This window comes from Camelus ferus, chromosome 6, assembly GCF_009834535.1.
Source record: "Camelus ferus isolate YT-003-E chromosome 6, BCGSAC_Cfer_1.0, whole genome shotgun sequence".
In the NCBI taxonomy this organism is placed as follows: Eukaryota; Metazoa; Chordata; class Mammalia; order Artiodactyla; family Camelidae; genus Camelus; species Camelus ferus.
In genome coordinates, this window is record NC_045701.1 from 71,858,025 (window position 1) to 71,879,746 (window position 21,722).

Genomic DNA, 21,722 nt, shown 5'->3' on the forward strand with positions numbered 1-21,722 from the left:
GACACTTCCCTCCTAGGGTTGTGAGAATTAGATGAGCTAATGTAGGTAAAGTGCAGAGCTCAGTGCCTGTTCAGAGTTAAGCGAGGGTAGTTATTTTTATTCTTATTACCATTGTCTCCATCACAGCAGGGAAACAAGTTAATAAACTGCTCCCTAACAGAGCCAATTAAGGGGGGCCTGCTGGGCAGCTGTCCAGATACTAACCCAGGAGGAGGCTCCGATGCTTGGTGTTATAACATCACTGGTCCTATAACTGGACGGAGACAGCTGTGTTCTCCACCACCTCCCAGGAAGAGGACCCACTTGCACAAGCTGCTTGGGGCTGGAGAGAGAGCTTGGCCGAGGAACATGCTCAGTACAAGAGCTGTTTACTGAAGTGCCTTCCAAAGAAGGTGGGCTGGTCATTGGTAGGGTGTTTGCTGGAGAGGGGCCAAATTTCCCAGGAGAGTCAAGGGGAAACTGAGGCTGCTGCCAGCCTCCCTCCTCTACCCTGCACCCCTCTACACAGGGCTCTGCCTCTCCCAGGTGGGGACAGCACACATCCCAGCCTGGGCCTCCTGCCTCCGCAGGGGCTGCTCCCACCAGAAATGTAGTCAGGTACCAGAAGCGGTAGGCGCATGGTGGGGCTGGGAAGCATCATCTCCAAGGCTCCACCATGTGCCATCTTCTATGAACGGTCCCCGTTCTTGCCCCTCTGAGGCTTTCTCTGGAGCAGGGCTACTCAAAGTGCCATCTGAGGCCCTTCAGCAAACCACTTGCTCAGATCCAGGGTGGGACAAGCACGGAAAGTGTCGGGAAGCATTTAGATACTTTCCCAGCATTTTGACAGAGTTGTTTTATATCAGTTGAATCTAATAATTTTTTAAAATTGGCTTGTATTACACGTGTCTCTTGCTCATTTCATTTTTTTCCCAGCAATTCTTTTGTCTTCTATTTTACAGAAGAGATGGCCCATCATTGATTAGATATTACAAAGAAAACTATTGGTCCTTGACCACAGAGCTGGAGAAGCTCTGCTCTAGATGTCCTTTCATCTGGGTCTTAGCAGCCTTCACATCGACATATTACATTAAAACAACCTAAATGTCCATCAGCAGATGAATGGATAAAGATGGGGGAGGGTGTATATATATAATGGAATACTACTCAGCCATAAAAAAGAATGAAATAATGCCATTTGCTGCAACGTGGATGGACCTAGAGGTTATCATGCTAAGTAAGTCAGACAGAGAAAGAGAAATATCACATGATATCACTTATATGTGGAATCTAAAATATGGTACAGATGAATTTATTTACCAAACAGAAACAGACATAGAAAGCAAACTTATGGTTACCAAAGGGGAAAGGAGGTGGGGGAGGGATAAATTAGGAGTTTGGGATTTGCAGATACAAATTACTACATATAAAACAAACAACAAGATCCTACTGTGTAGCACAGGGAACTATATGCAATATCCTGTAATAAACCATAATGGAAAAGAATATGAAAAAGAATACATATACATGTGCATTTTTTGGCTGTATACCAGAAACAAACACAACATTGTAAATCAGCTATGCTTTAATAGAAAAACTGTGCCGCCTAGAAAGACAGTATACAGGAGGCGCCAAACACCCCCTTCCCCCAACCCCAGGTCAGCTTCCTCATCTTAGCTGTCCAGCCTGGAAGCTCCCTCCTCCATCAAGCCATCCCTGCTGTCCAGTTCACAGCCCTCTCTCCTCCCCTGGAACCCACAGGACTTTCTGTCTCCATCACTCGTTTGGCAATTTAGATAATAATAGTAACAATAATAATAATAACGTGCAAGGCGTTGAGCTGTCACACTGAGCACGCACCTCCTCTGTTGTGTTGCCTTTGTGGCTACTTTTCAGCCTCTGTTGCCAACACTTGACGGCTGTGTATGGAATTCTCCACTCCCAGCTTTGAGGCTCCGGGGCACCAAGCCCACCGCCCGCCCTCCTGGGTGCCCCCCACTTGCTGGGCACAGGGCACCGCAGGAGGCAGACAGACAAAGACACAAATAGACCCAGCAGCGGAACTGCCTCGGGGTGGGGGTTGGCAGCGGGTAAGGAAAGGGAGGAGCAAAGAAACTCCTTTCTCTTTCTTCCACGTGCATTTCCAACACTAGGGCTTTTTCGTTTTAGAACATACTGATTATTTTTTTTTAAGTCATAAGTGCATAAGGTAAAAAATGTGAAGCCGACAGAGAGCAGAGAACAGGTAGGGTGTGTGCAGCCCACTGGCCCCACGACACCACTCCTGCCCTCCCTTCAAGGATGCCCATGCGTCTGCGGGTACTTCTGTGTAGTGCTCCCTTTGTTTTCATGTCGCTGAGAACTCACCACGCGCCCCTCTGCACTTGGCCTCTTCTGGCAGTAGATCTCAGCCAGCAACCCTCTCTCATGGACGCCTCTCAGAATCTTCTTTCTCACAGATACCAAGCCGGAAGCTTCCTCGGAAACCTGCTCTTGCAGGGATGCCCAGATGGGGCCTCAGGTGTGGGTGCCTGCCTGCTGGGTCAGAGTTGGGGCAACACCCTGACCAGGGTGAGTGCAAGTGCGTCTGGGAATCCATATTTCTTTTTTTTTTTTTTTAAGAATAAATTCATGTTATTGCTAACAAAACTAAACTATATAAACACTATGCAGACCAAGTGTTCTTTCAAAGCTTCTTTAAGATGTTTCCATGCTTACTTCTTACCAAAACCAGCACCACAACTTTCCTGACAGAGCAGGGATAAAAGGACACCCAATTAATATTAATAGAGAGGGGGATGGATAGAGCTCAGTGGTAGAGAACATACTTAGCATGCACAGGGTCCTGAGTTCAATCCCCAGTACCGCCATTAAAAAATACATATGTACACTAATAGATACACATACATTTCCTATCAGCAGTACATTTCACAGTGCTCTATAATGCAACATCTAATTCCTGCTTCTTTTTTTTTAACATTTTTTTTGAGTTATAGTCATTTTACAATGTTGTGTCAAATTCCAGCGTAGAGCACCAATATTTCTTTAAAACATCTCAGCCTGGAAATCTCAGATCATGCCCTGGCAGGTCATTTACTCCGCTCTAATAACAGGTGAGGAAACTGAGGCTCAGGGAAAGGAAATGACGGCCCAGGTCACACAAGAAGTAAGTGGCAGGGAGACTCCCAAGCTGGGTGGGGGGAGTGCATTTCCCCTGGCACCAGGCCTTAGGGCCTGTACTGGTTTCCAAGGGCCTGTACTAATTACCACAAACTGGGGTGCTTAGGACAACAAAAGTTCATTCTGTCCCAGTTCAGGAAGCCAGAAGTCCAAACTCAAGTTGCCCATAGGGCCATGCTCCTCCTGAAGACTCCAGGGGAGGACCCTTCCTGGCCGCTTCCAGCTTCTGGAGGCTCCTAGTGTTCCTCACCTTACAGAAACATCACTCCAATCTCTGCCTCTGCCTCCGTCATCACGTGGCCTTCTGCCCTGTGTGTCTCTGTGTGTCCTCTCTTCTTATAAGGACACTTGTCATTGGATTTAGGGCCCACCCTAAACTTAATGCATCCTTAACTTACTGCATTTGCAAAGGCCCTATTTCCAAGTAAGATCGCATTCTCAGGTTCCAGGTGGACATGAATAGGGGTGCGGGGGTGGTTATTCAACCCACTATAAAGCCTTCCTTCATAAACAGTTCTGTGGGCAGACTGGAGGCCTGCTTTGGGCTCCCAACCCTCAGCCTCAGAGGTGTCTGGAAGCTTTAAACCTTGGGACCAGTGGACCCAGAGGGACAGCTTCAGGCCAGCAGCTGCATATGCAAGTTGCTGGGCAGAGTGACCTGGCTCCCCCGTGCCAGGCTGGCACCCCATCCTCAGCCACTGTGACTGTGAGTTGCTCACAACTGATCCCTTCTGAGAATTGTACCAGCCTCCCAGAGCTGCCTGGCCTGACATGCTGGTTGTTTCCAGGCAGAAGCAATGACTGAACAATGCTGGAGGACAGAAGTCCAGTCTCCGTGCTTTAGGAAGGGACAATGTTCGTGGTGCCATTTATACTCCAGAGCGCCTCATGGGACCATATGAGGCGAGACCTCCACTCAACCCACCGGTTTGCCAAGCATCCTCCCTGCCCCCTCCTGCTTCCCTCACTCCCTGACAATTTCACCTGGCATCCCTTCCTCAAAAACTCACTTGCGCAAGAATCTCTGCCTCAGGCTCCGCTTCTAGGGAACCTGACCTAAAATAGTGGGGGAGCGAGGCCGTGTGTGACAGGTAGGGGAACAGTCACCAGGGCAAACCACCCAGTCCTCCCACTCACTCAGTCCTCCCTCAAGCTCATTGGGTGAGCACCAGGCCCCCTCCGGGAGGACGGGGTGGGGTGGGCATGGAGGAGGAGGAAGGGATAAAATAAACAGGTATCACCATGGAGCTTGTGTTATGGAAATAAGATACACAGGCATGAGTAGACTTGAGAGCAATTACAGAGCGACATGTCAGCATGCCAAAACCAGCCGGCATCTCTTGGTTATCTCAGGGACAAGTCATACAGGGTTGCTGAGCAGGAATTCATTTCTAGGTACCCTCACTATCCCCACCCCCGACTTGGCCATATTCTCTTGGCTAAAATACCAAGAGGTGAAGGTCAGCAGGGCCAACTAGAGTCTGTCCGCCATAGTCCCCCGAGGGCTGGCAGGGATCAGGGTCCACAGGTGCTTAAGCCGTTCTTGTTAGTTAATTGGTTGGTTAATCAGTTAGCTAGTTAAAGAAAAATTTGGGGCATCTCAGGTGAGAGAGCAACAAGGACTAGGGCCAAAGAGAGCGTGGCCCAGATAAGGAGGGGTGAAGAGGGTTGTTGGAAATGCAGCCTGAGAGCTGGGCAGAGAGACCACGGTGACGCGAAGGCCTGTGTGCAAAGCACAGGAGTTAGGACTTGAAAGTCGTGGGTAGCCACAGAGGGACCTTAAAAGGAAAATTACTTGATCAGATTTTCACTTCTGAAAGATTACTCTGACAGTGGTTTGGAGGGTAGTTTGGGAAGTGGTGTATTAGTTATTTATTGCTGCATAATATATTACTCTAAAACTTAGCAGCTTAAAACAATGAACATTCATTATCTGACATGGTTTCTGAGGGTTAGGAATCTGGGAGCAGCCTAAGTGGTGGTTCTGGATCAAGGTCTCTCCTGAGGTTACAGTCAAGCTATCTGAAGGCTTGACAGGGGCTGGAAGATAACTCAATCACATGCTGATGGCAGAAGGCCCATGGGCCTCTCCTTAGGGCTCCTCCCAATGTGGCAGCTCCTATCAGAACCAGAGAGCCAAGAGAGGATGAAAAGGAAGCCACAGTGACTTAATCATATACAGTCACTTCCGCCATATTCTATTTGTTACAAGTGAGTCAGTAAGTCCAGCCTACACTCAAAGGGAGAGGAATTAGCCTCCACCTTTTGGAAGGAGGAGTGTCAAAGACTTGTGGGCATGTTTTAAAACTGCCATTGGTTAGCCTCTAGGCAGAGAGAGAAGTCAGGAGGCTGTAGGAGAATTCCAGGAGAGAGGTGTCAAGTCCTGAACCAAGGCAAGGGTAGGAGGGATGGGGAGGAGGGGCATCACACAGGGATGGCTGATGCGGCATAGGGAACCGCGATAGGTCAGGAGCCAGTTGGCAAGAGCAGCCTGTGGAGCACACCCCCTTGAACACAGGACCCCTGGCATGCAGGAACAGCTTGAACGGCCTTCATCTGAAAATAGGAAGGGTGGTGGGCAACCAACAGCCTCCAGGAGTGTTTGGATTATAGCAGGTTTCTGTAGCAGCTTGGGGAATGGAACCAGCACTAATCAGGCTGATCGCTTGCAGGAGTCCAGTGGTGGGAACCTTTTGGATCTATCCCTCCAGAACAAGGTTAAGATGAGAGTAGCCCCACCCCTTAAAGAAGATAGAAATCATAGATAGACAATCATAATGGCAGAGCAACACGCTCTGAGTCAGTATATCAAGTTCTACAATTTCGCCAGCCATCCTGGATGTGGCAAGCATGTGTGTGTTTATTCATTCAAACAATGTTTGCTGAACGTCACCCTCCTCCAGGCATTCTGCTAGGCCCTGCAGAGAAAAACCAGGAATCAAAATGGCATCAGACTTCTCAACACGGACACTGGAAGCCAGAAGACAATGCAGCAATGCTTTCAAAGTTCTGAGAGAAAATTACATCCAACCTGAATTCTATATCCAGCCAAACTATCAATCAGTATGAGAGGAGAATGCAAATGTTTCACACAAGCAAGGCCTAAAGTGTCTATTTCTAATGCACCCTTTCTCAGGAAGATATGGAAGATTTGTGTCACCAAAAAGAGAGAAGGAAGGAAAGAAAGAATTCCCAGGATGATGAGGGAAGGAATACTTCAGAATAACAGCTGAGTCAAGAAGTTTAATTGAAGCAGAAGGAGGACAGGGCTCCAGGAGAGAGGAAAGAAGGAAGAGGAAGGAAGGAAAGAAGGAAGGAAGGAAGAGGGAAAATTAGTAACTCCAAATTGTAAAAGAGATGAAATGTAACCATAGTGCACTATAGGGCTCACTGGTGAACAAGTTTTACATACCATCATCATCCAAATGCTAAATAACGGTTTAACCGAAAATGGACAGGTGTAGAGGAAGCACGTTGGGATGAGGAATAGGGTATGTGGTTAGAAAGCTAAATCCTAAGATTCCACTAATAGAAAGTCAATTGATAATATCTAAAAGTGTGTGTATATATATATATATATAAAAAATAAGATTTCTAATATTTAGAAATCTGGAGGTAAATAGCTGAAAATCTGGAGGTAAATAGCTATAAAATTTAAAAAAAAAAAAAAAAGGAGAAATTGGGGTAGGGAAGTTACATTGTAAGCCTTCTAGTATATTTGATTTTTTTTAAAACACATACACCTCTTCCTTTGATTAAACCAATAAAAGTAGATAGATAAAAACAGTGTGGCTAGTTGGTGAAGGAAGTCATACCAGCATGTGTAGACAATGTCCTTTTCCGAGAAAGGAGCAGAGAGCCGGTGGTCTCCAGAAGCTGGTGAGTGGGCTTGAAGTGGGTGGCAGAGTTAGAAGCCTTACTGGGTGAGTCACAACAAATCCACACGTCAGAAGGTCTAGGTCCCTCATTTCGGATCAGTGCCCTGCAGGGAGTGTCAGGTGAGGTAAGAGCAAAGGAAGCCAGATAAGGATCTTGCAAAGTAGCTGAATCAAATATTGAAGTCATACGCTTTTACCTGGTAAGCCAAACCGAGTTTATGCTTCCTAAAGAGTCCTAAAAAAGTTCCCCATTTTCTCCCTTAGACATAGAACAGTCTTGGAAAGACTTAGACGGTTTTGACCATGTAAACGGACACCAAGATCAGGGACTAGCCTTCAGCCAGAGAGTGAAGGCGGGTGCAGCACCCCTATAGTGGATGTCTGTTGCTTTAGCCGGACCATCATCTAATCCTTCTTCCTGGTGGGACTCCACTCCTCCCCCATCTCAGTCCACGAAGAGCTGACCCCTCTGCCAGGCTCCACAGGGAGCACATGACCCAGGCCTAACCAATGAGAGCGCGGCATGTCCTTGACCACCGTGATTGGTCAGAAGGGGGCATGTGACCTAAGCTGGCCAATGACAGCCCTCCTCAGCATTTTTGCTGACGGGGGAAAAAAAGTGCTGTCTCACTGCTGGCCTTGCTATGATGTAAGTCTGAGGTTCCCCTTAGCTATCTGGCCACCACCAGGAGAAAAACTGCCTGAGAATGAAGCCTGCTCAGGAATAAGCAGCAGGAAGGGAAGGAAGGAAGGAGGCTCCTGATGACATCATCTGTGCCCCTGGTCTAGTCACATCTGAAAACAACAACCCCTAAGACATTTAGTTAACTGAGTCAATAAATTCCCTTTTGGGGATTTTATGCCACTTAAAACTGAGAGACTTTTGAGTGATGCACCTCTCAGAAGACAGAAGTGGGAGAACCTGAGGGAAAGGTCAAGCACAGAGTCAGCATAACCAGGCTATTTAATCCGGCCATCTGGTCGCAGCCAACCTCTGTGATTCTCCTGCCAGGGCTAACGCAGTGCTGGGAGTTGACTTATGCCCGGAGGCGCATTCCCGTACACGTGCATGTAGAAAGCGGCCCTCCTGCCAAGACTCGTGGTCAGGAGGGTCTCGCAATGGCACAGCCGAGCCTCTCACAGGCTGATATGTAGACTTTTCTAGCTCAGCCTTTATCTAATCCAAAGATTGTCTCTTCATCTGGCCCCGCCTAGGGCCATCCAGCTTCTGCTCAAACTCTCCCGTGGGTGAGGACTGCCCCAACTCACTGCCAACTTTTCCACCTTTTCCACTGAGGCCAAGAACAAAGAGCATAGCTCAAAGCTTCTTTCTCCATCTCACTGAGCCAGTTTCTGTTTTCCTGAACCTTCCACACTCCCTAGCAACAGAGGAAAAGTCCCAACCAACTTCCGAAGACAGCCCTTCAGGCATGTAAGAAGAGTTGTGGTGTCCCGTTTTACTAAGAGGGGCTGAGTTCAGCTGCATGAAACAGAAACCAGACTGCAGTGGCTTAACCAAATTTCTTCACATGGCAATGGGGCTGGGCTGCAGCTGGCGGGACTCTGTGAGGTCCTCAGTGTCCCCACGCTCTCTCTCTACTCCGCCACCCTTAATAAGTAGCTGTTATCCTCGTGGTTGCCTCACAGCTGCAAGGCGGCTTCTCCGTGTCCAGACTCCAATCCGCACTCCAAGCATGAAGGAAAAAATGGAAAGCAACAAGAAAACAAAACTTTCCCAGAAATACCCAACAGACTCTACTTTTGTCACATCAGCCAAAATTATGTCGCATGCATTACACTAGTTGCAAAGAAGCAAAGGGTATCTTTTGTTTCTTTGTTAAAATCTAGACTCATTGCTGCCTCAGATAAAATGATGGTGTTATTGGTAAAGAAAAAAAGGAGACTGGGCAATAGGTAGGCAACTGGCAGTTGCTTCAAAAGTTTTCTCCAGACAAAATTCTTTTAAGGAGGAGCAACACTGGAGTAAGACTAAGGCCTTGACTTGAGGGGGTGGGGGTCAGATAGACTCCAGCTCCAAGTCCGGCCCCACCCCTCCTTTCCTGTGTGACTCTAGGAGATATTCGTAAGCAACTTGAGCTCCTGTTTGCTCATTTCTTAAAGAGGATACATGTGCTTTTCTCAAAAGTTTCAGGAGTGATTAGACCAACTCTATGCAAAGTATCTTAACTCTGAGCCGCTCAACGAATGTTAACTCATCCTACTCCCTGTAATTGCTCATCACGTGACATGTTTCCAGTCCTTTCCTCCTACACATGCTCCCAGAATCTGCTCTAATGTCTTCTTCGAAATGTAGCCCCAGTAGGGAACACAAGCTTCCACTGTGTCTGTACAGTGTGGAGGGCAATGGGGACAGTTCCCTTCTTTCTCACACCACCCGATGTCTTTGGGGGTCTCATGAGCACACAATTACAGCAGGTATGGGGAACTCTTGTGTTCACTTCTCCTCCCCTTGGGCTCTTGGCCCATCAAGGACAGACCAGAAGGAGCTAAGCAGCGACCTGCACTCAGGGTCAGCTTTTATTAACGCAGCACTGGATGCAGAATTGGCACGGCCTCTGACTCCCCTCCTTAAATCTAGACCCTGCACAGCCTTAATGAATTCTCCAATCACAGCCAGAGAAATTGGAACCCAAGGAGCAAGGGCCTGGCTGGACCTGACAGCAGAAGAAGGCCTGCTCAGTCTGCTTAATCCACGGCAGCCAAAAGCAGGGCACCAGCTGCTCCCCCACCACAACCAAGCAGCTCCCATCCCAGGAGTGCTGTGCCCTCCCCAGACTATCCAATCACATTGGAAGAAAGGGAGGATGGTGAGACAGGCTATGGTAGTCCAAATAATGGCCCCCCAAAGATGTTCCTAATCCTTGGAACCTATAAATATGTTACCTTAGGATAGCTAAAGGGCCCTTGCTGATATGATTAAGGATCTTGAGATGAGAAGATCATTCTGGATGATCTAGGTGGACCCCACATAATCACAAGGGTCCTTCTAAGAGGGAGACAAGAAGGTCATGGGCTGAAGAAAAAGATGGAATGATGGAAGTAGAGGTTGGAGTGATGTGCTTTGAAGATGGAGGAAGGGGCCACAAGCCAAGGAATGCAGGTGGTCTCTAGGAGCTGGAAAAGGCAAGGGCGCTGATTCTCCTCTGGCCAAATAGATTCTCCCCCTTGATTTCAGCCCCTTAGGACTCATTTCAAACTTCTGGCCTCCAGAACAGTAAGAGAATAAATTTGCAGTTTTAAGCCACTAAGTCCATGGTAATTTATTACAGCAGTGATAGGAAACTACTACAGGGACTGAAAAGAAAGAGACCTGTAAGAAAAGGGGGAGAAGAAATCCTCCCAGGAAGGACCATTTGCAGTCACCCAGGACTCCAGGGCTTTCCACGAGCTCAGGCATGGCCTCCTTCACTGGGTCTGCCAACCAGATGCTTCCTCCTTCCTTCAAGAATCAGTTCAAACGTTGTTCCCTTGTGCAGCTTTTCCTGGCTAACCTGACCTGGCAGAGTTAGTCATTCCCCACTCCCCAGCATGCATGGGGTACTCCGTCTACACTGCTGATCTGGACATCCCAAATCGGTATGTGGTTTTCTACCTGTGTGTCTGTCTGACTCTCTCATCAGAGAGGGGGCCCCTTGGGGATTGAAGCTGTAGTCATTTCTCCTTAAAAGTATGTTGAATTGAGTAGAAGTAAGCCAGGGCCTCCCAATCCCAGATCTGCACTATTGAGTGTCTCTGCTTTCATTTTAACCCAGCCCAGCAGTTCACAGCTCACCACCCCAAACAGCAGCTTTCCCTCTGCACCTCTGACAGTTTCTCTTCAGTGTCCTGTCTTGGCCATCCATATAAACGTCACCACGGATACCCAGTGTTTTATTTGCATACCTACAATCCAAGTCCTCCCTCAGGAACTTTGAATTAGAAACAAGAGGTTGCAGCCCAGACTGGTTGCTCCCTTGAATGGAGAACATGTAAACTCAGCTGCTGCTGATTTCATTGGACATTTTCTTCCCCAAGATCAGCATATCCCAGAAAACAGGGCTACAGATGAGGAGGGAGAGGCAGGAAGTAGAGGGCTGAGAGGGGAAGAGACTCTCGGTGCTTCCACAGTGTCCCTGCCCCTGGTTTCGGTGCATCCTTGAAGCCTAGCAGCAGGCCTGCCCTGAAATTCTTACGATACCTCTGGGGTCTTTCCAATAGATTTCCCGTTTTGCTTAGCTCAGCCAGAGTTCATTTACATTCCGCACAACCAAAGAAGTCCTAACAAATTTGGAACAGAGTGTTGGCACATCATATATGTGGTGCATTCCCAAACCAAATACGGTAAAGCCTCACTTACACAGAGGTCACGAGTATGACCCCTTGCCCATGCAAAGCACTGTGGAAAACCCAGGAGGAAGAAAGAGGGCCTCTTGTTCTATCTGCCTGGCTGCAGGGCCGGGGCCAGGAGAAGCCAAATCATGGAGTAGAGGGAAGCTCAGGAGGTGGCCATGGATTGGAGCACTGGGAGGAGAAGCCAAAGATGTCAGGATCCAGTGGTCAAGTAGAAAAGGCAGAAACCAAAGAGGAGTGGGCCAGGGTTCAAGCCGGTGGGAGGAAGCCACCTTAGGGCCCCAGAGAGCCCTGATGAATGTCTGGGCAGCTCTGTTCTCTGTGAATGGACACCGCTCTTGAAGGCCCAAGACCGTTGTCACTGGCTCCTCCCACCTTTGCTATAGCCGCTGAGTCCTGAGGCCAGTTCCTGAGGCCCAGTCAAGCTTTAAGTCAGGCTCATGAACCTCATGCCCTTGTCCTATAAGTAGTCCATGGGGCTGGATTCCACACTTCCTCATTCTTATTTAGGAAGCAGTCCTAGCAAGCTTGATTAGCCAGTTTCCCAGCCCACGGTGGATTAGAAATCCCACATTAGAAACAGGGAGAGATGCTATGAGAGGAATCACATGGATAGTGGCCAGAACCGACAAGCTACAGCAGGGCTTTTCCACCTCAGCACCAGTGACGCTCGGGGCCAGTTAATTCCTTGTTTCGGGGGGCGGTTCTGTGCACTGCACCATGTTTACCAGCGTCCCTCTGCCCACTAGATGCCAGTAACACTCCCTCCACTTGTATCAACCAAAAATGTCCCCAACATGTCCCTGGGGGACAAAAGTCACACCAGGCGCCAGGCAGAGAACCACTGTGCTGTAAGAAGAGAGTGAGAAAAGGTTTTAAAATATTCACAAGAACATTAAAAACAAAAAAACCCACAACAGCTCAGGCCAGTTAAAGGGGCAGAGTCCAACATCCACCCCTGGCCCTTAAAGATGAGTCATTTATGACAGAGGGTCACACTGCACCTGCCACTGACCCAGAGCCCTAGTGCCCCCTCCCTCGCTGCTGGAAATCCCCCCAAAGTGGCAGAGTGGTGCTGACCATCCCATTTAAGAAGGTTCTGTCTCAGAAAGACAGTGGGGGGAAATGTGCCCCCAAAAGGTGACAACACTTCCCTGGGGAGGATGGAATGCAGGATTTTTTTCCCTCTCGTTAGCACCCTTCAGTAGTGCCTGGCACATAGCAAGCCCTCACTAAATTAAGCTCGATTTGAAAGGTTTCTACGCTGACTCCATAGTGTTTGGGGACTTGTTGGAGGACAAGAGCCTCTCAATACTTGAAGGCCCCTCGGCAATTCTGCCTGCTTGTCCTGGGTCCTCCTCGCATGACCCTTTCCACCTATCCCAGCACCTTGACCCCGCCATGCTTATCATGTAGGTCAAGAGGAGGTAAGAGCGTCTTCTCCCAGCCAGAGCCCTGCCCGTGGTGCAGATGGGGTGTTGCCGTGGGCAGGCCGCAGTCTCACTCCTTGTTTGCAGTGAGTGCCCCGCCTCCCTCCCCTGAAGGAAGGGGTGTGGAGGATTGAGAGCTGGCCCACGAGTCCTGATTTGTAAAGAAGCGCTGCAGCGTGAGGAAGCTGACATGGTCATGAGTCTAGTCTCCACTGGGTGCTCATTTCCAGTGCATAAGCCATGACAAACTCTCGTTTCTGCAGCCAGGAGCCAGAGCCATTGAGAATGACAGTCATGGGAAGACACTGGGACAATCTTTCAGGGTGGCCAAGATGCGGCAGGAGCTCCGGAACAAGCAGCAGAAGGTGCAGCAGAGAAAGCGATAGGGTTCACATTGAGAACACACTTTGGAGACGTGTCCTAGGCACTTTGCCTAGAGCTGCGTCATACACCAACTCGGGGATCTTCAAAGGAAGGTCCAAGGGCACTGGGGCCTTAGACAGTTCAAATGAGCCAACCGAGGCACAGGGAAAGGAGATGACTTTCCTGATACTGCACAACTATGAAATAGCAGACCCAGCATTCAAACAAGGTCAAGAATGAGGTACAAAATGTCCAGCAATCAATAGACTGGTTAAATAAATAATGGTTTATTTTTGGAATACTGGGTGGCCACCAGCGTTTCTTGGTAGAAGAATATTTAATGACCTGGAAAGATGTTCGAGATATATAGTTGGGTGGGAAAAGAAAAAGAGCAGGTTACAAAACAGCATGTGCAAATGAGTTGTTAAAAAAAAAATACAGAGGTGTGATTTCGAAGAAAAAAAAAATCAAAATATTAGCAGAGGCTACCTCTGGATAACAGGAGTAGGTGTGATTTCTATTCTGCGACCTTGTCCATTTTTTCTTAGTGATCATTTTGTTAACGAGGGCAAACCTGACAGAAAAAGCCCAGGCTGTGTTTCTGTGGGGGGAAGGGGAGGGGCTGGAGCCCAGACCGACCCTGAAATGCAGGAGCCCAGGGCTGAGCAGACCGGAGGTTGGGGTAGGAAGCAACACCCTTCCTTGGAACACTGGGCCTTTTTTCTAGATCAGGCAGCAGGCAGGCAAGGATGGGGATCCCCCTGGCCCCCTGAATTGAGTTCCGCTCTTCTGGGCCTGTACTTGCAGAGCTGGGAGCTCCAGCCCGCTGGGGGCAGGTGGGGGTGGGGAGAAGGCAGAGCTGGCCCGGGTTTATTCTGGGTATGCATGAAGGGCGTGGGAGAGCTGGGGAGAGTTGCTTAAATGGTGTGCCTTTGTGCCAAGTTTTCAGTATAGCAGGGGGTGGGGGAGGTGGGGGTTTGCTCAGAAATAACAAGAGTGGCAGTGTGAGCTCGGTCATTAAGAACTGTGGCTCTCAAACCTCTGAGCCCCAACAACATGCCTTAAAACATTTTCAAATGTTGTGCACAACATTGTAAAATGACTATAATTCAATAAAAATATGTTTTAAAAAAAGTTAAAAGAATAAAAAAATAAAATGTTGTGTAATAATTTAACAACCTGAAAGTAAATCTGTGAATAATATAACCTACCTACAGACGTAATTTTTTTTAGTCAATCTGATCCCCTGACTGTATTACAAAGAAAAAAAAAATGGTTTATAGTAAAACAAGAAGTATTTCAATATGTAAATGCTCAGGCAGGACTACAGTAGAAGGCAACACCCTCCCACCTCCACCAGCACGGAAGATTTCCGAAACTCTCCCTGGGGGAGATTCAACCCGGAGAACCATTGATTAGAATGATGGTCATCGGCTATAGTGAGTCTTTCTCAGAGCCAGCTATATAGAGAGAGAAAGAGAGAAAGAGAAAGTCAACTAATCTTCGCAACACGATGAATTGGGTGCTCTTGTTATCCCCATTTTACAGATGAGAAACAGAGGCCCAGAGAGGCTGAGTTACTTGCCCAAGGTTACACAGCTGGTGAGCTGGGGAGCTGAGATTTGAACCCAGGCAAACTGGCCTTCCTGAGAGAGGAGGCTTAGCCCAAGGGAACTGGGTCAGAGGTGAGGAGCCCCGCCCCAGGCACTCTAACCTGCTGTGTTTCTCAGCCTCAGCACTATTCATATTCTGGGCTGGAAAATTCTTCGTTGTGGGGTAGTCCTGTGCAGAGTAAGATGTTTAGCAGCATCCCTGGTTTCTACCCATTAGATGCTACCCCTTCCATCTGCAAGCACCAGAAATGCCTCCAGACATTGTCAAATATCCCGTGGAGGGTAAACTGCAGTTGAGAGCCACTGGGTTCGAGTAATCAAGGCAGAATCCTAGAGAATCAAGGCACACCCTGAGCCAGAGCTGCAGATCCAGTAGAATATCCGGAGTTAGAGAAAAGCGAGGCAGTGCTCTAGGGGGCAGGGCGTGAATGACATGGGTCTGGCAGGAAGTGTGTGGTCACACGGAGGACATGGGAAAGCGGATCTGGGTGGCCATGTGCACAGAGATAAAGAGAAAAGCTGAGATCTCGTGGCCAGAAGCCACCTCCCTTCCTGGTTCCTCTCCCAACTTCATGTCCTGCCTTGAGTGAGGACCCCTGATTAAGACAGCACCTGCTAATACAACTAATAACAAAAAAATAAAACAACCCAACCCAAAAATGGGCAGAAGACCTAAGCAAGCAATTCTCCAATGAAGACAGACAAATGGCCAATAGGCACATGAAAAAAATATTCAGTATCACTAATTATCAGGGAAATGCAAATCAAAACTACAATGAGGTATCACCTCACACCAGTCAGAACGGCCATCGTTAAAAAGTCCACAAACGATAAACGCTGGAGAGGGTGTGGAGAAAAGGGAGCCTTTGTACACTGTTGATGGGAATGTAGTTTGGTGCAACCAAACAATCTTATGATTACCAGGGGAAAGGGGTGGGAAGGGATAAACTTGGGAGTTTGAGATTTGCAAAATATTAACTACTATATATAGAAACAGATTAAAAAACAAATTTCTTCTGTATAGCACAAGGAATTATATTCAATATCTTGTAAAAACCTTTAATGAAAAAAATATGAAAACGAATACATGTATGCATATGTATGGCTGGGATATCATGCTATACACCAGAGATTGGCACATTGTAACTGACTATATGTCAATAAAAAATAAGTAAATAAATAAAGGCTATTAAATAGTACACACACACCAAAAAAAACCTGAAAATGATTTTAGTTGAGGAACCTGTGGTTGATCAGAATTTACAAGGTTTTTCCAAGCCTACTCACCGCCCTAGGAGGTTAGCATGACTCTCAGCCCCTCAGATGAATCACTCCCACACGTGGAGGTCCACCTCTCTGTTCTGTAATCTCCCCTCATCCTTAGCCAGTCTCTCAGCCACAGATCCTTGGGTCCTGAGAGCCCTTTGCCTCCCTTCATCCTTAGCCAGTCCTCAGCCACACCTTCTTGGGTCCTGAGAGCTCTTTGCAGTCTCCTTCTCTTCTGCAGTCAGAGAAGGGGTGGAGGGCTCCTGGCCTGTAACCCTGAGAAGGGCAAGAAGCAGGGGAGACAAATGCCTTGGGCTGACTAGTAAGAAGCCCCCTGCAAAACTCCTGGCTGTCTGCTAAGCCCCTTTGGGAGAAGAGGGGATTCTCAGACAACGTTTTGGCCACTGCAGTTGGCTCTGGACTGGAGTGATTAGAAACAGAGCCAAGAATGATGTCATGACTCTGCGGGAGACTAGAGGATGACTTTGAGCAAGGCACTTACTGTGGCTTCAGCTCTCTTCTTTGTCTAGTGAACTGGGGTGGACTGGGTAAATTTTAACACTCCTGCACTGACATTCTGATTTGAAGATGAAAGCCCGGGCAAGTCCCTCTCAGAAGAGGGTGGCAGCCGTGGCTTTGCATGCCCAGCTCACTTTCCCTCCCCCTAGCTCCAGTTTCCCTGACAGCTTCTCTCCTTCTCCAGGTGGTACTGATGTGGCTGTCAATCATGGTGCCCTACCCTTTTCCAAGAGTGTCAGGATGGGCAAGTGTCCCAGGCCACCCAGTCAGAGGACCCTCCCTATGTTGATTGTTTCTTTAATGGACACGCTCCTCTGCCAGTTAAGACTCTTCCCTGGGATACAGAAGACAGAAATGATGCTTCTAGGGATTCATTAGGCTAGAAAGATGTGAGTCTGAGGCTACCAGCTGTCATCTTCCTGACACAGGAAGAAAGCTCATCTACAGAATAAAGCCAGTATACAGAGCACAACAAAGCTGAGAGCCCAAGAGAGAGATAAAGCCTTGATGACATTATTTGAATCCCTGGATCAAAATGTGCCTGAAAGTGATGCCCACTTGTGAATTAATTCTCCCTCTTGCTTAAGCTACTTTAATTTGGGTTTCTGTAACTTACAAACGAAACAGTCCTAACTAATACAACCCTCCAGCAGTAGGGCTGTGAGAGGGGGTATTGAGCACATGGAGGGGTAGGATCTGCCAGCTTATACTTCCAGCCTGAGGGAAAAAAACTCAAATCACCCCCCGGCCCTCCTCCACCCTGCACATCTCTCCTGCCATGTGCTTTGATGGTCTCTCAGCTTCAGCCTTACAGAGGGGAGCTCTCCTAACTTAACCCATGGTCCAATGCCACCATGCACGTTTTTCAAGCTCAAATTTGACAGCAGCCTTGAAAAAGGATGTCCTTGCCCCCAGACACACAGCAGGGAAACAGGGAAGTCAAATCTGTAATGCACAGCTTACAGCAGTGGGTTCTCCGCAGGTTGGAGAGATGGGGAGCAGGGGTTCTTGGGGTGTAGAACACATCAACATGGGCTCTGCACTCAATCCTTGCCCCCCTCAGGGGAAGCCTGCACCCCAGCACTGGAATTGCAGGGACCTGGGGCTTAGAATAGTCCATCAGGCCTGGTTGATACCTAGCAGGTTGGAACTGTCCTTCCCACTGCGGCAAGAAAACAAGCCCCAGACACAGGGCCAAGAAGGGCCTGGATCTTCATATGACTGCTTGGTATACCTACAGCATCTGGGTTCCCAGAGCAGCATTCCACTCTGCTATGGACCTGGATTGTGTCCTCTCAAAATTCATATGCTCAAGCCCTAACCCCTGATATGACTATATTTGGAGACAAGGCCTTTAGGGGGCAATTAAACCTAAAAAAAAAAAAAAAAAAAAAAAACTTTTAAAAAGGTTACATAAAAGGTTATATGAGGTCATAAGGGTACGGTCCTAACTGATAGACTTGATGTCCTTTCAAGAGGAAGAAAAGAGAAAAATCTCCCCCCAGGCACGGGCTTGGAGGAAAGGCCGTGTAAGCACAGAGCTAGCAAACAGCTGTCTGCTCACCAGGAAGAGGGCCCTGGCCAGATCTGACCACGCTGGAGCCCTGATCTCAGACCTGCAGTCTCCATAACTGTGAGAAAATACATGTCTGCTGTTTCAGCGCCCCCAGCCTATGTATGTTGTTATGATAGCCCAGGCTGACCAAGACATACACCCTCCACCCCCACCAGAAGGCCCCATGTGCTCCCTTCTGGGGGTGCTGAGAAAGGAACTCTAAGCCAGGAGTTCTCAGCAGTCACCACAAGCCAGGTTGTTCGAAGCACTTTCCATACCTTTAGTCACCGAGTCCTCATAACAACCCCATGAGGTAGGCAGCATTGCAGGTTTCCCTCGCTATTCGAAAGCAGAGCATTCCTATGAAAACTTTCGTAAGCTGAAATGGAGTAAAGCAAAGAAGTAGTTACCCTAGGACGCACGTGCTGAAGGAGGCACAAAAATAAACTGGGATGAAGCACAGATGCTCGCGGACACAGTTCAAAGTTATGGTGACTTGATGCCGAGATGCTGAGGAAAGAGCTTGGTGGGGCCACTTGGGGTGTGCTCTGCCTCTATAACACTTACTGCAAAATTAACACTGAATGCTGTTTTCACTTTACACCTTTTTTATAGCAGCAAAAATCCTCTTTGGATATCAGTTAGCAAAAACAGGTACTATTCCGGCAGGGAGGTGGGGAAGAGTCTTTCATAAAAGCGAAGTAGCATAAAGTGAACTTTCAAAAAATGGGAGATACACATGTCATCATTATACAGATGAGGCAATTGAGGCACAGAGAACCAAGGTCACACGGTAATACTATAAAACTGGACTCCAACCTGGCAGTCCGAATCCAGGACTCGTCAGCACCAAGACACTGAGGGAGGAGAGAAGGACGAGACTGCCCACGACCGCGAGAGAATCCTCAGGAACAGAAAGCCCCGTATTCAGACACCTGGTGGTGCTGTGCGCTGCGAGGAACTCAGTTCCCAGCCTTGCACAGTCCACAGGAAGTGACCTGCCAGGGAGATGCCCCTAAGGGCAGTTCTCCATTCAGTAGCCCTAAGTCATGTGATAAATAAGAGGTGGGCCACAGGCTGCTGCTCAAAGCCCTTCCTATCCATTCTGCGGTTCTAAAAGCACACAGGTTCAGGCCTCGGTGCGCAGGGTGCTGCCCAAGGAGTTGTGCAGAATCAGATCACCCAGTGTGTCCCCGCCAGGGTCTGTTAATCCTGGCTCAGGGCCTGGCAGGGACTCTGACTCAGCCCTGAGGGTATCAGAATCTGCTTTGCCCCCAAACATCCCCAGGCACTGGAGCTAAGGGCTCGCCCCAGGCCCAGTCCCTCTGAGACCTTTCTGGAAGCCTCATCCAACCCTGGTGGCCAAGTGCCACAACATCACCACCTGGTCAAGCCCCCAAAAGTCCTCGTGTGATGGGGTGTTGAATTCTTCCAAGATTCATCTGTCTCCAGTGGTCCCCAGTGCCTTGGGGGAAATGGTGGGTTTTAGCCCCTTGCAGGAATGGACTGAGACAGCAGCCCAGGAGCTTCTCCCCCTACTCCCCACTCTGCAGATGCCCTGTGAGATGCTGGAACCATGAAGGGCCTCTGAGCTCTCCTTGTGATGGCACCCAAGGCCCACCAGGTGTCGCTGGGTAGCCGGTGGGATGATGGGTGATGGCGGGAGGGTCTTCTCCAGCATCGACCCTGGGGACTAGGAAGCAAAGGCAGGAGGCCCGGGTGGAGCAGAGCAGTGGCCCTGTCTCCCGGTCTCAAGGCCAGCAGAAGCCCCCTGCGAAGGCCCACGTCGTGATCCATGAGCCTGGGAACAGCAGAGGTCACCATCCAAGGCCCAAAATGAGAAGAGGGGAGGTGGAAGCGCAATTCCGGCTCTGTCCCCGGGGCTACGCCTCCTCATTCCAGCAAGCCACTGCATGGACAGGAGGCGCCCTCTCACCCTTACCACGCCCCTCTCTAGGGGCTCAGCTCTGCTTCCTGGGGCCCTGCCTGGGGCTACCCCAGCCCCCCAACATAGAAGGGGCCCCCCGGGCCATGCCGATTGCATTCATCTCTTAAGCTCCAGAGAGCAGAGCCCCCAGCCTCACTCCCAAGCAAAGCAGGTTCAAATTAGGCAGGGCTGGGTCAGACTGATCATTTCCAGGCTAACCAGAGTCCCAAAGGCTTGTCACCCAGAAACCCGCAGGCCCCAACACTGGCTTCCTTCCCATCCTCCTTGGACCTTGGAAGGAGAATGGAGGAAGCACAGGTTTTTGTCCTCACCTGTTCCAGCCTCTGAATGCTAAGGCTCCATGCACTGGAGGCCCTGGCTGTTGCACTGGAAAACTTGGAGCATTTTAATTTCCTCAGGCCCCACCTACCTGAGGACTCATGAGGGCTCAGCTTGTAGCTCCCAGAGGTCGACTTACAGTCCGGGCACTTCTGGTTCCCCAGCTGGGCCTCAAGGAGAGGAAGATCAAAATGAGGAGGGGTGGGGTCCCCCACAGGCCTGGGGCTCAGCCCCTCAAGCTCCAAGTCCATCTCTCTCTGACAGCTACTCAGAGGCCTGCACCTAGTTCTTCCCTAGAAAGGAAACTCAAAGGGGATCGAGTGGGAGAGGAAGGCAGTAGTTTGGTGAGTGACTCAAAGCCCCACATGTGAGGTGGAAAAGGCAGTCAAGGGATCAGCAGGGGCCCAAGAAAAGCAGGGGATGCAGGGTGTACCCTTTGCAGATGTTTAGAGGCAGGAGAGGGGTGGAGACAGTCGAATGAGGAGCCGGCTAGATAGGGGGTTGAGGAGTTTGTTCTGGGTGATGGTTACTGAAGGTATCATGGGGATGGTGGATGCATCTAACTAAAAAATTCTGTAAACATAAATCACCCACTGTCCTTCCTTTGTCCATCAATGCACAAATGCAAATTGAGACCCCACTGGAGGCTGCACTGTGCCAGGCAATACAGGAGAGACATCAGAAAGCGTCCTGTTCCCAAAGGCACTGAGGTCTAGGCTTAGGCAGGAAAACAAGACTTATGAACAAGAACACTCGCGTGTGTGTATCACATACAACACTGGCTGAGAAAGCGTGTGATAACTGTTCAAGTGTGTTAGCCCCCAACTATTAAATGTTTGCTCACAGCCACTCCCTGGTCCTTCCTAGCATAAAAAAAATACAATAAACATGCAAAACTCCCAGAAACCCTGCCTGATTTTCATGGAGTGTCTGTGACTCTGTTCAAGATTTTGCACCTATATGTGTGTGTGCCTGTGCGTGTGTGGGTTGGCGTGTGTGAGACCAGACACATAAGTAGCATCTGTAACCTTGTGCTTGGGAGCCCTGGAAGGAGTTTCTAAGCATTGCTGCATGTCAGAGCAGCAAAGGAACCGAGGGGTCCCCTAGGACTCTCACTATACAGAAGGGGAGAGGAAAAATCCAAGGGGCTGAATCATAGGCCTCAGATCACTCAGCTGGGAACAAGGTAAAATTGGCCACGAGGCTTATCTGGGCTGATGGATGAGCTCACCGGAGGTCAGAGGCAGAAACAGTGTTGGAAATAGACTATGAGAACACTTTTTTCTCTTCTGCCCATAGCAACAGTGGGGAAGATGAGGATAC